This window comes from Lathyrus oleraceus, chromosome 5 (genome assembly GCF_024323335.1).
Source record: "Lathyrus oleraceus cultivar Zhongwan6 chromosome 5, CAAS_Psat_ZW6_1.0, whole genome shotgun sequence".
NCBI lineage: Eukaryota > Viridiplantae > Streptophyta > Magnoliopsida > Fabales > Fabaceae > Lathyrus > Lathyrus oleraceus.
This window is the reverse complement of record NC_066583.1, coordinates 623,301,713-623,311,006: the sequence shown is the minus strand read 5'-3', so window position 1 is coordinate 623,311,006 and position 9,294 is coordinate 623,301,713.

Below are 9,294 nucleotides of genomic sequence, written 5' to 3'. Positions count from 1 at the left end.
TATGTTAAGGCAGACAATATACATGACTTGGATATAATGGCATTTGATGATCGTCATCTTCAGTGTTGACGTTCAATAAACCATTGACACGTGTCTCACTTTCTTCTTCTTCATCATCAACGACGTTGATCTCTGCTTCAAATTCAACTTGATCAATTATCTGAGATTGTTAATATGGAAGAGTTTGTTGGAGTAAAGTATACAACTCAATATAGTTGAAACTAGAATGTTCGTGACTAACAAACATATTTTCAACATCTTAATCGTCTTGAACTTTTAGCAAATAAAATTTAACATGATTGTTTAAAAAAACTAGATTTTGATATATAATTTGTGATACAAGACCAAACCCTAGTTTTGATTCTATTCCATTTTTCAAATGCAAGAAATATGAATTTTTATTGATTGTAAATCGGATAATTTAAGTGTTTTGAAAACTAAACCAGGTGCATCAGATGCATATGTCTCTCCGTTGTAATGAGTATTAATAATGTATTTGGGTGCAGAAGACATGCCTTGAGTATTTTGGTATGAAATTGGTTTGTTTGTTCCGAACTTGGTTTAAATTGATCTGAACTTTGGTTGTCATGCAACTTTAATATACATGAAGTTTTTCAACCACTTTAATCAGACTCGCCAACTCAATTGATGATTGCTTTGAAATTTACAATGCCGTCGTCAATTCAATTGAGGCTAGTGTTGACCATGTGGGAATCTTGCGCAACCTCCACAACCTACGTAACCTGCATGTATGTGAACCATGCATGCCTACTCTAAGCGAAGCCTGCACAATATGCAAACCTTATAAAGCCTATGTGTTCGCCAGTCCAATTGGCACTAGTACTTACTTTTGAATGTCGTCGCCAATTGACATGGTGATAGTGAAATGCGTGATGCCAACCGAATCTAAATCAACTAATATGTATATGACTTATTACATATCAATTGCAATTGGGTTTATCTCTGAAGATATGTATTTATATGAGTCACGCCAAACCACTTACACACAAGAAGTTTCAACGCCTAAGCCCCCACAAAATTATTAGACTACTCACCCACCTCTGAAAATTGTTGACCAACAAACACTCAAACCCACAACCAATACATGTCAAACACCAAACCATAAAACCAAGAGCATACTCCATACTACCATCAACAAGATGCTTATTATCAAAATACCCAACATTCATATGTTCCCAACACATCATACTACCATAGCCCAAATACGCAAGGAACATATAACACAAACACTTCCTCCTACCATAGCCCAAATACGCAAGGAACATATAACAGAAACACTTCCTCCTACCATAACCAATACGCCCAAACATCACAAAACCAAGACTTGCAAGAAACATGAGGTTACTCAACAACACAACAACCATTTCATCATTTGTCCAACGAATCATTACCATCAATTTCTCTCTTCAATTGTCATGGCCGCACACCAATAACCCCATCAACACAACCCAACTACTCTATCATAAGTCACAAACTTAATTACGGCAGCACATCAATGCATACACAAGACTACTTAAAAATACAATAACTTACTAGGTAATTTGGTGATGGTGATGTTTCTGTAACCTTAAATCTTTAAACAGCTGGGGTAAATCAACCGCGTGTAATAAATTATGGTAGCTATGAGGTGTGAAACCGGTGACCGGTATGACCAATCTGATTGTCCTTGCTAGTGTTAATTTTGTTGTTGATGTAAAAATAATTTAAATTAAATATTAATATTTATTATTATTTTTTATATAATTTATTATTTTTATAAAATAAAAAAATAATACACATGGATGCCAAATTGAATTGATGCTAGTGTTTAACTCATGCATGTCGTCGTCAATTGAATTAACAACACCACCTAAAATCGTCAATTAATGTCATTATCTAATTTATAATTAAAGTTGATAATTCGTCTGACATCAACTCTTGAATTTTAAAAAAATTGTTTGTGGATTTCTTTTAGAAATATATTGGAAATGTAATTATTATGCGAATTTATTTGAAAAATATATTTATTAAAATTTCCTATTTTTTGGTACCAGCATTAGTGCCACATCTTTAATTAATGTATTTAGTACTCCCTTGCTATATTGTTCGATAATTATATTTAAATGGACGAGACCTACATCATATTTGATAAATGGACGAGACTTGCATCATGTAATAAGTATTTGATTTGAATTATACGCACTTATTAAAGAAAACAAACGAGTAGATAGGTTGATAAAGTTAATATTATTTATTAAAATATTTTTATTAATTATAGTTAATAGAATATTTAAATAAAATAAAAGTCAATAAATAAGAGTATAATAATAAGATTTTTTTTTTTAAATATCCAGAAATTTAAAAAAAAATTCAAAAATACACCATTTTTCAAAAAAATTACAAAAATGGCCATTTTTGGCCCTAAATTAAACCTAGGCGCCACCCTAGTTGGCGCCTACCCTTAATGGGTAGGGCAAGTCGCCACTAGGAGTGGCGCCTACACCCATTCCCTTTTTTTTTTTTTAATATGTTTTATTTATTTATTTTTTTTAATTTTTTTTAATTTATAAATTTATATTTTTTATAAATTATATTAATTTATATTAACACATATATATAAATAAAATTATTTATAAGATATATATATATATATATATATATATATATATATATATATATATATTAATTTATATATATATTATTTATTATATATATATAATTTATTTATTTATAAGTAATTAATATTATTTGTAAATTTTTGAAAAAAAAATTAATTTATATACGTGTAAATAAATATTTATACACATGTAAATTAATATATTATATCTATATAGATATATATATATATATATATATATATATATATATATATATATAATATAATATAATATATATATATATATATATATATATATATATATATATATCTATATATATATATATTAATATATATATATCTATATATTATATATATATATATATATATATATATATATATATCTATATATATATAAAGATATGATAGACAATATCTTTGAAGATAAAGATAAAGATATAAAGATAATAAACAGAAAATATTTTTATTTAAATAATAGATAAGACAAATATTACAAAGATATGATTAAAATGCATTATTAATTTGGGATTTATCACATATGATGCGGTCCCTGGTACGATCCGCACGGGGGAGGTCTAATTACTCGCCTAGACGGTTCACGTGGTGGTGGTGCTTCCCTATTACCACCCCTAGTCCTAACGCGTCCCCTTGCCGTTTGCCGTTGTGGTTGGGTCGAAGTCCCTTCAGTGCTGTAGGAAAGACGGGTCCCCTCTGCGCCCTCAAAGTTTTGTCTCGGTGGGACAAACTGACTACTGCTGGGTGCGCCCTCGAATTGTAGTCTTTGGTAGTTTAGGGTTGAATCGGGTTGGCCAAAGAACAATGTTTGTTGTGGTGTGTAGTAGTCTTGTTGGTAGTCCTCTTGTATACCCGTGTCGGGGCTAGGTGGAGGACTGGAAGAGCTCGGGACATTGTCGTGATGGAAGTGTTGGGATTGGTGGAAGTGGGGGGATTGATATTGTGGTAGGTGTTGGGACTGTTGATGGTGGTGGGAATGTTGAGTTTGGTGTTGGTAGTCTTCATGGTATTGGGGTTGAGTTTGTGGTATGTATTGTTGATTTGGTTGGGGGGTGGACATGTGTTGTGGTGGTTGTTGTTGGTAATATGGTGGTGGTGGTTGTTGTTGGTAATAAGGTGGTGGTGGTTGTTGTTGGTAAAATGGTGGTGGTGGTTGTTGTTGGTAATAAGGTGGTGGTTGTTGTTGTTGGGAATATTGTGGTTGTTGTTGTTGTTGGAAATATGGTTGTTGCATCCGGGGATCGTCCAAATAGAACGGGTCAGACACAATCATTTCTGGATTTGTATTTGCTCTATACCAATCCACATATTCCCTTGTCGGCTTCATTTCGTTGGGCGCCACCGGAAATTGTAGAACATAGTGGGCACGGTCTTTCCACATTTTACGAAACTCCTTAGCAAATTCCTTCCAATTTTGGGCATACCACTGGTGGCTGACTTTTTTTAGATGCCAAGGTTCCATAGACATTGGGGGGCCTGGGATTTCTTGATGCATTCCGAATTGCAGCTTGACACGGTCACTTTGGTGCATCTCCACAGTGGTGAACCGCATTATGGCCGTTTTTGCTGTCCAAACAGCTGCATCTTCGGGGTTGGGTTGATGTTCCAATCCCAAATATGGCCTCCAAATAAACTGCAAAGAAAAAAGCAAATATGTTATTTATCGAGAATGCATGATATTAATAAATCAGTTAGAAGCTGAGTGATTTAGTGGTAATACATCTTGTGCTCGGAGACGATCCAAGAGTTGACGATAAAATATAATTTTATTTTTGGGGGTAAGACTGTAATCCAGTCCGGTTGTAATGAACCTAAACAAAAAAAGATAATAATATTATTTACAAATATTTATAGAATAAATATACAAAATGAAATAACACCATAAATTTACCTAGTTGCGTAGGGGAAGGAGTAGACATTAGGATTTTCTGGGGCTAGCCTCGGCAATCTCCACCACCCCCATGTTTGGAGCAAAAAAGCACATCCAGAAAATGTACAGTGCTCATTTTGTGCATTTTTACACAAAGAGCTATATAGGAATGCTAATACAGCAGAACCCCAACTATATGTGCTTATTCTATCAATGTCCCCGAGCAAACTCAAGTACATAAAGTTTATGCTATTTCCCGTCCCTTCGGGAAATAGCAAGTTCCCAAACAATAGCATAATGTAAACCCGGGTTTTTATGACTTTTTCTTGTTCGGAGGATTCCTCAGTCAAAGTTATGGAGTCGTGGTACAATTGTAGGCTAGATAATTTAATACCCTGACCCCTTGCTTTTGCAGATCCCTCACCCTCGACCAGATCTACCCCCAACATTTGAACACATATTTGGTTAGGCTGTTGAACATTTCCAGTCACATGCTTACCATCTATTCTAAGACCCAAAAGCATGTACACGTCCTCTAATGTGACGGTATATTCACCAGTTGGTAGGTGAAAAGTGTGTGTCTCAGGTCTCCAACGTTCACACAGAGCCAAAATGAATTTGACATCAATTGTGGCATTTACGACATGCATAACATGACCGAAACCCGCACGCTCTATGTAAGGTACGCACCATGGGTCTGGATAAGGCATAGGGTGTGAACGTTGACGAAATTTCTTGGGATCCTTTAAAAACAAACAATATAAACAATCATTAGATTGGACTTTTAAAAAACAAATTACAAACATACGAAAGAGGCAATGTTCAAGAAAAACTTACGAATGAGGCAATGTTTTCCCTAGTGCCTCTGTGTTCTTGGCCCATGGTAAGAAGAGACATGACTGCAATGTAGAACGAAGCTTGGTGGATGAGAAGTTTCGCCGGAGTTCTCTGAATAAAAGTGTTAGTGGTTGATGAAAACTTGCAAGAATGACCCTCTATTTATACTCGTTTTCAAGTAGACTGAATATGCAAAGGTGTGACAAGTGGAAGGCATGCGTGGGAATCTTGCAGAATAGGTGCAGGCTAGGTGGTAGTGTTGGCATGCATTGGTGCAGACTAGGTGGGACTTGTCTTGTCTTGGGGAAGACTTTGTGGAATCTGATGATGCAAAAATGTGACAAGTGTAAGGCATGCGTGGGAATCTCTGAGACTAAGTTCAGACTAGGTGGAGGCTAGGTGGATAGGTTGGCATGCATTGGTACATACTGGGTTGGAGTGTTGCATTCAAAGGTGTGACAAGTGTAAGGCATGCGTGGGAATCTCTGAGACTAAGTTCAGACTAGGTGGAGGCTAGGTGGATAGGTTGGCATGCATTGGTACAGACTAGGTGGGAGTGTTGCATTCAAAGGTGTGACACGTGTAAGGCATGCGTGGGAATCTCTGAGACTAAGTTCAGACTAGGTGGAGGCTAGGTGGATAGGTTGGCATGCATTGGTACAGACTAGGTGGGAGTGTTGCATTCAAAGGTGTGACACGTGTAAGGCATGCGTGGGAATCTTGCAGACGTGGTGGTGAATACTTTTGAGCAACAGACATGCGTGGGAATCTCTGAGACTAAGTTCAGACTAGGTGGTGGGAATCTTGCAGAATAGGTGCAGGCTAGGTGGTAGTGTTGGCATGCATTGGTGCAGACTAGGTTGCACTTGTCTTGTCTTGGGGAAGACTTGGTGGAATCTGATGATGCAAAAATGTGACATGTGGAAGGCATGCGTGAGAATCTTGCAGAATAGGTGCAGGCTAGGTGGTAGTGTTGGCATGCATTGGTGCAGACTAGGTTGCACTTGTCTTGTCTTGGAGAAGACTTGGTGGAATCTGATGATGCAAAGGTGTGACACGTGGAAGGCATGCGTGGGAATATTATTTAAAATAAATAATCAGGTTGTTTAAAATAAATAATTAAGCTTAAATAAGATTGAATAAAAGAGGTTGTTTAAAATAATCAGGCATGCGTGGGAATATTATTTAAAATAATTAATCAGGTTGTTTAAACACATAATGGAAAAAAGAGGTAGTTTAGTATTGGAAGTGTGATATTCAGTATTGGAAGTTCAAGAAGTTTAAGTTTTTGGTGCAAGCAAAGCTAAAGCTGAGACTAAGTTCAGACTATGTGGAGAATACATTTGATGGATAGGCAGTAGACGTGTCAAAATTATTACATGCATGCAGCTCCACCTTGCCTGCAAGATTCTTGCATGCTTTACACGTGTCCAAGTTTTGCATGCGTTACTCTTGGGGAAGGCTTGGTTTCTTGCATGCTTTACACGTGTCCAAGTTTTGCATGCGTTGCTCTTGGGGAAGGCTTGGTTGAAGACATGCATGCAAAGATGTGTCGGAATCTTGCAGTATAAATATTCACACACATTTTCACAAAGGTATTCACAATATCTTCACAGCAATCTTCACAAAACCTTCACAATATCATCACAAAACCTTCACAATATCATCACAAAACCTTCACAAAACCTTCACAATGGCATCTTCATCACAATACAAAATCAAAGCTCACGTCAATGGTGAGACTTATGAATGTGATATGTCTGGCTTCCTATTTAGAAACACCGAATGCACTCGTTTTTGTCTAAATAGAGGAGCTGACTTCTCTTATCTGAAGAAAAAGATTGAGTCCAAACTAAGACAACCCGTGTCCCAAATTTTTTATCAACAACCTTTTTTTTTCAGAAAACAACTCTGTCAAGTTTTATAAGTCATTGATTCAAAATGACATGGAGACAAAATACATGTTTCGTAACCATGAGTATTCTGGTTACGAATACATAGTGTTGTACATTGTGTTGGAACAATTTCAACCAACTCAGAATATTCAGTCACAGGTTATTGATCCTGTGATTGATGACGAACAAGATGTTGAGCACCACGTTGAAGACGATGTGGTTGATGATGCTGAAGACGTGGTTGATGACTTGGTGAACCGTGATTCTGAAGACGAAGACCAAGTTCAAATACCTATAGCGCAACGCTACTCACCGCCTGCGCACTTCACAACACTTAACTTGGGCGAGGATGAGCCCTCATCAGATATGTTCTACAACCCATATTTGAGGTCTGATGAGGACTTAAAGAAGGGTGACCAATTTCGGACCAAGGAAGAGTGTCTGTTAGCAATAAAGAACTGGCACTTGAAAAACTGTGTTGACTACGATGTTATCAAATCAAATCTGGAAAGATACGTTATTGTATGCAAAAATCCGGAGTGTGGGTATAGGTTGATGGCATCGTACAAGAAGAAACATAATGCGTGGGTGATAGAGTCCATTTCTCAAGCTCACATTTGCGTCAACACCAACATGGCACAGGATCATCGCAAACTTAGCCATGATATGATCTGCCATTCCATATTACCTCTAGTTGAGGCTGACCCGTCACTGAAGGTCAAAACAATTATCTCTCATTGCGTGGCTGTTTTCAAATATACACCGTCATACAGAAAGGCTTGGTTAGCGAAAACCAAGGCAATTGAACTAGTATACGGTAACTGGGAGGAGTCATACAAACAACTACCACGCTACCTGGCTGCACTACGATTGTATTCACCTAGGACGGTTTCTATAATGGAGACCTTGCCGGCACAATCCCCTGACGGAACTCGTCTAGAAGGTAATGGAATATTCCATAGACTTTTCTGGGCATTCCGTCCCTGCATCATCGGTTTTACATTCTGCAAACCACTTGTTCAAGTCGATGGAACTTGGCTGTATGGGAAATACAAAGGATCGTTACTGATGGCGGTCGCACAAGATGGAAATTCTAATATTTTCCCAATAGCCTTTGCATTGGTAGAAGGAGAAACGGCTGCTGCTTGGAGTTTCTTCCTTAAGAATCTCCGAACGCACGTGACTCCACAAGCTGGCATCTGTGTGATTTCTGACAGGCACGCTTCAATAGACAGTGCATACAATAATCCAGCAAATGGTTGGCATGACCCCCCGTCTACCCATGTCTACTGCATCAGGCATATTGCTCAAAATTTTATGCGGGAGTTCAAGGATAACTTCTTGAAGCAACATTTAATAAACGCGGGGTATGCATTAAACCAACCTGGATTCCAATACTACCGCCGGGAAATAGTGTTGGCAAATTCTGATGCAGGGAGGTGGATCGATAATATCGACAGAGCGAAGTGGACTAGATCATACGACGATGGGGTGAGGTGGGGCCACATGACAACAAATCTTGTGGAATCAATGAATGGCGTCTTTAAGGGCATACGTAACCTCCCGGTAACCGCATTGGTGAGTGCGACCTATTTTCGGATGGCAACGTTGTTCGTAACAAGAGGCAGGCGCTGGCATGAAGTGTTGCAGACGAGTCAAGTATATAGTGATGCCTGCATGAAGTTTATGAGGCAGGAATCTGCCAAAGCCAGCAGCCATCGGGTTACGGAATTCGACCGCCATGGCCACACTTTTAGTGTCAAGGAAACAATTGACCACAACCAAGGGCTGCCCAGACAAGAGTATAGGATCCTAATACCAGACCGTTGGTGCGACTGTGGTCAATTTCAGGCCTATCGTATGCCTTGTTCCCATGTCATTGCAGCGTGTTCACACAGCCACTTCGATGCATTATCGCTAGTGTCTCCCATCTACAAAGTTGCAACATTGCTCAATGTATACGACAATCCCTTTCCGGTGGTAGCATTGGAGGCGTATTGGCCAGAGTATGACGGGGAAATTGTTTGGCACAACGAATCAATGCGGCGGAATAAAAGTGG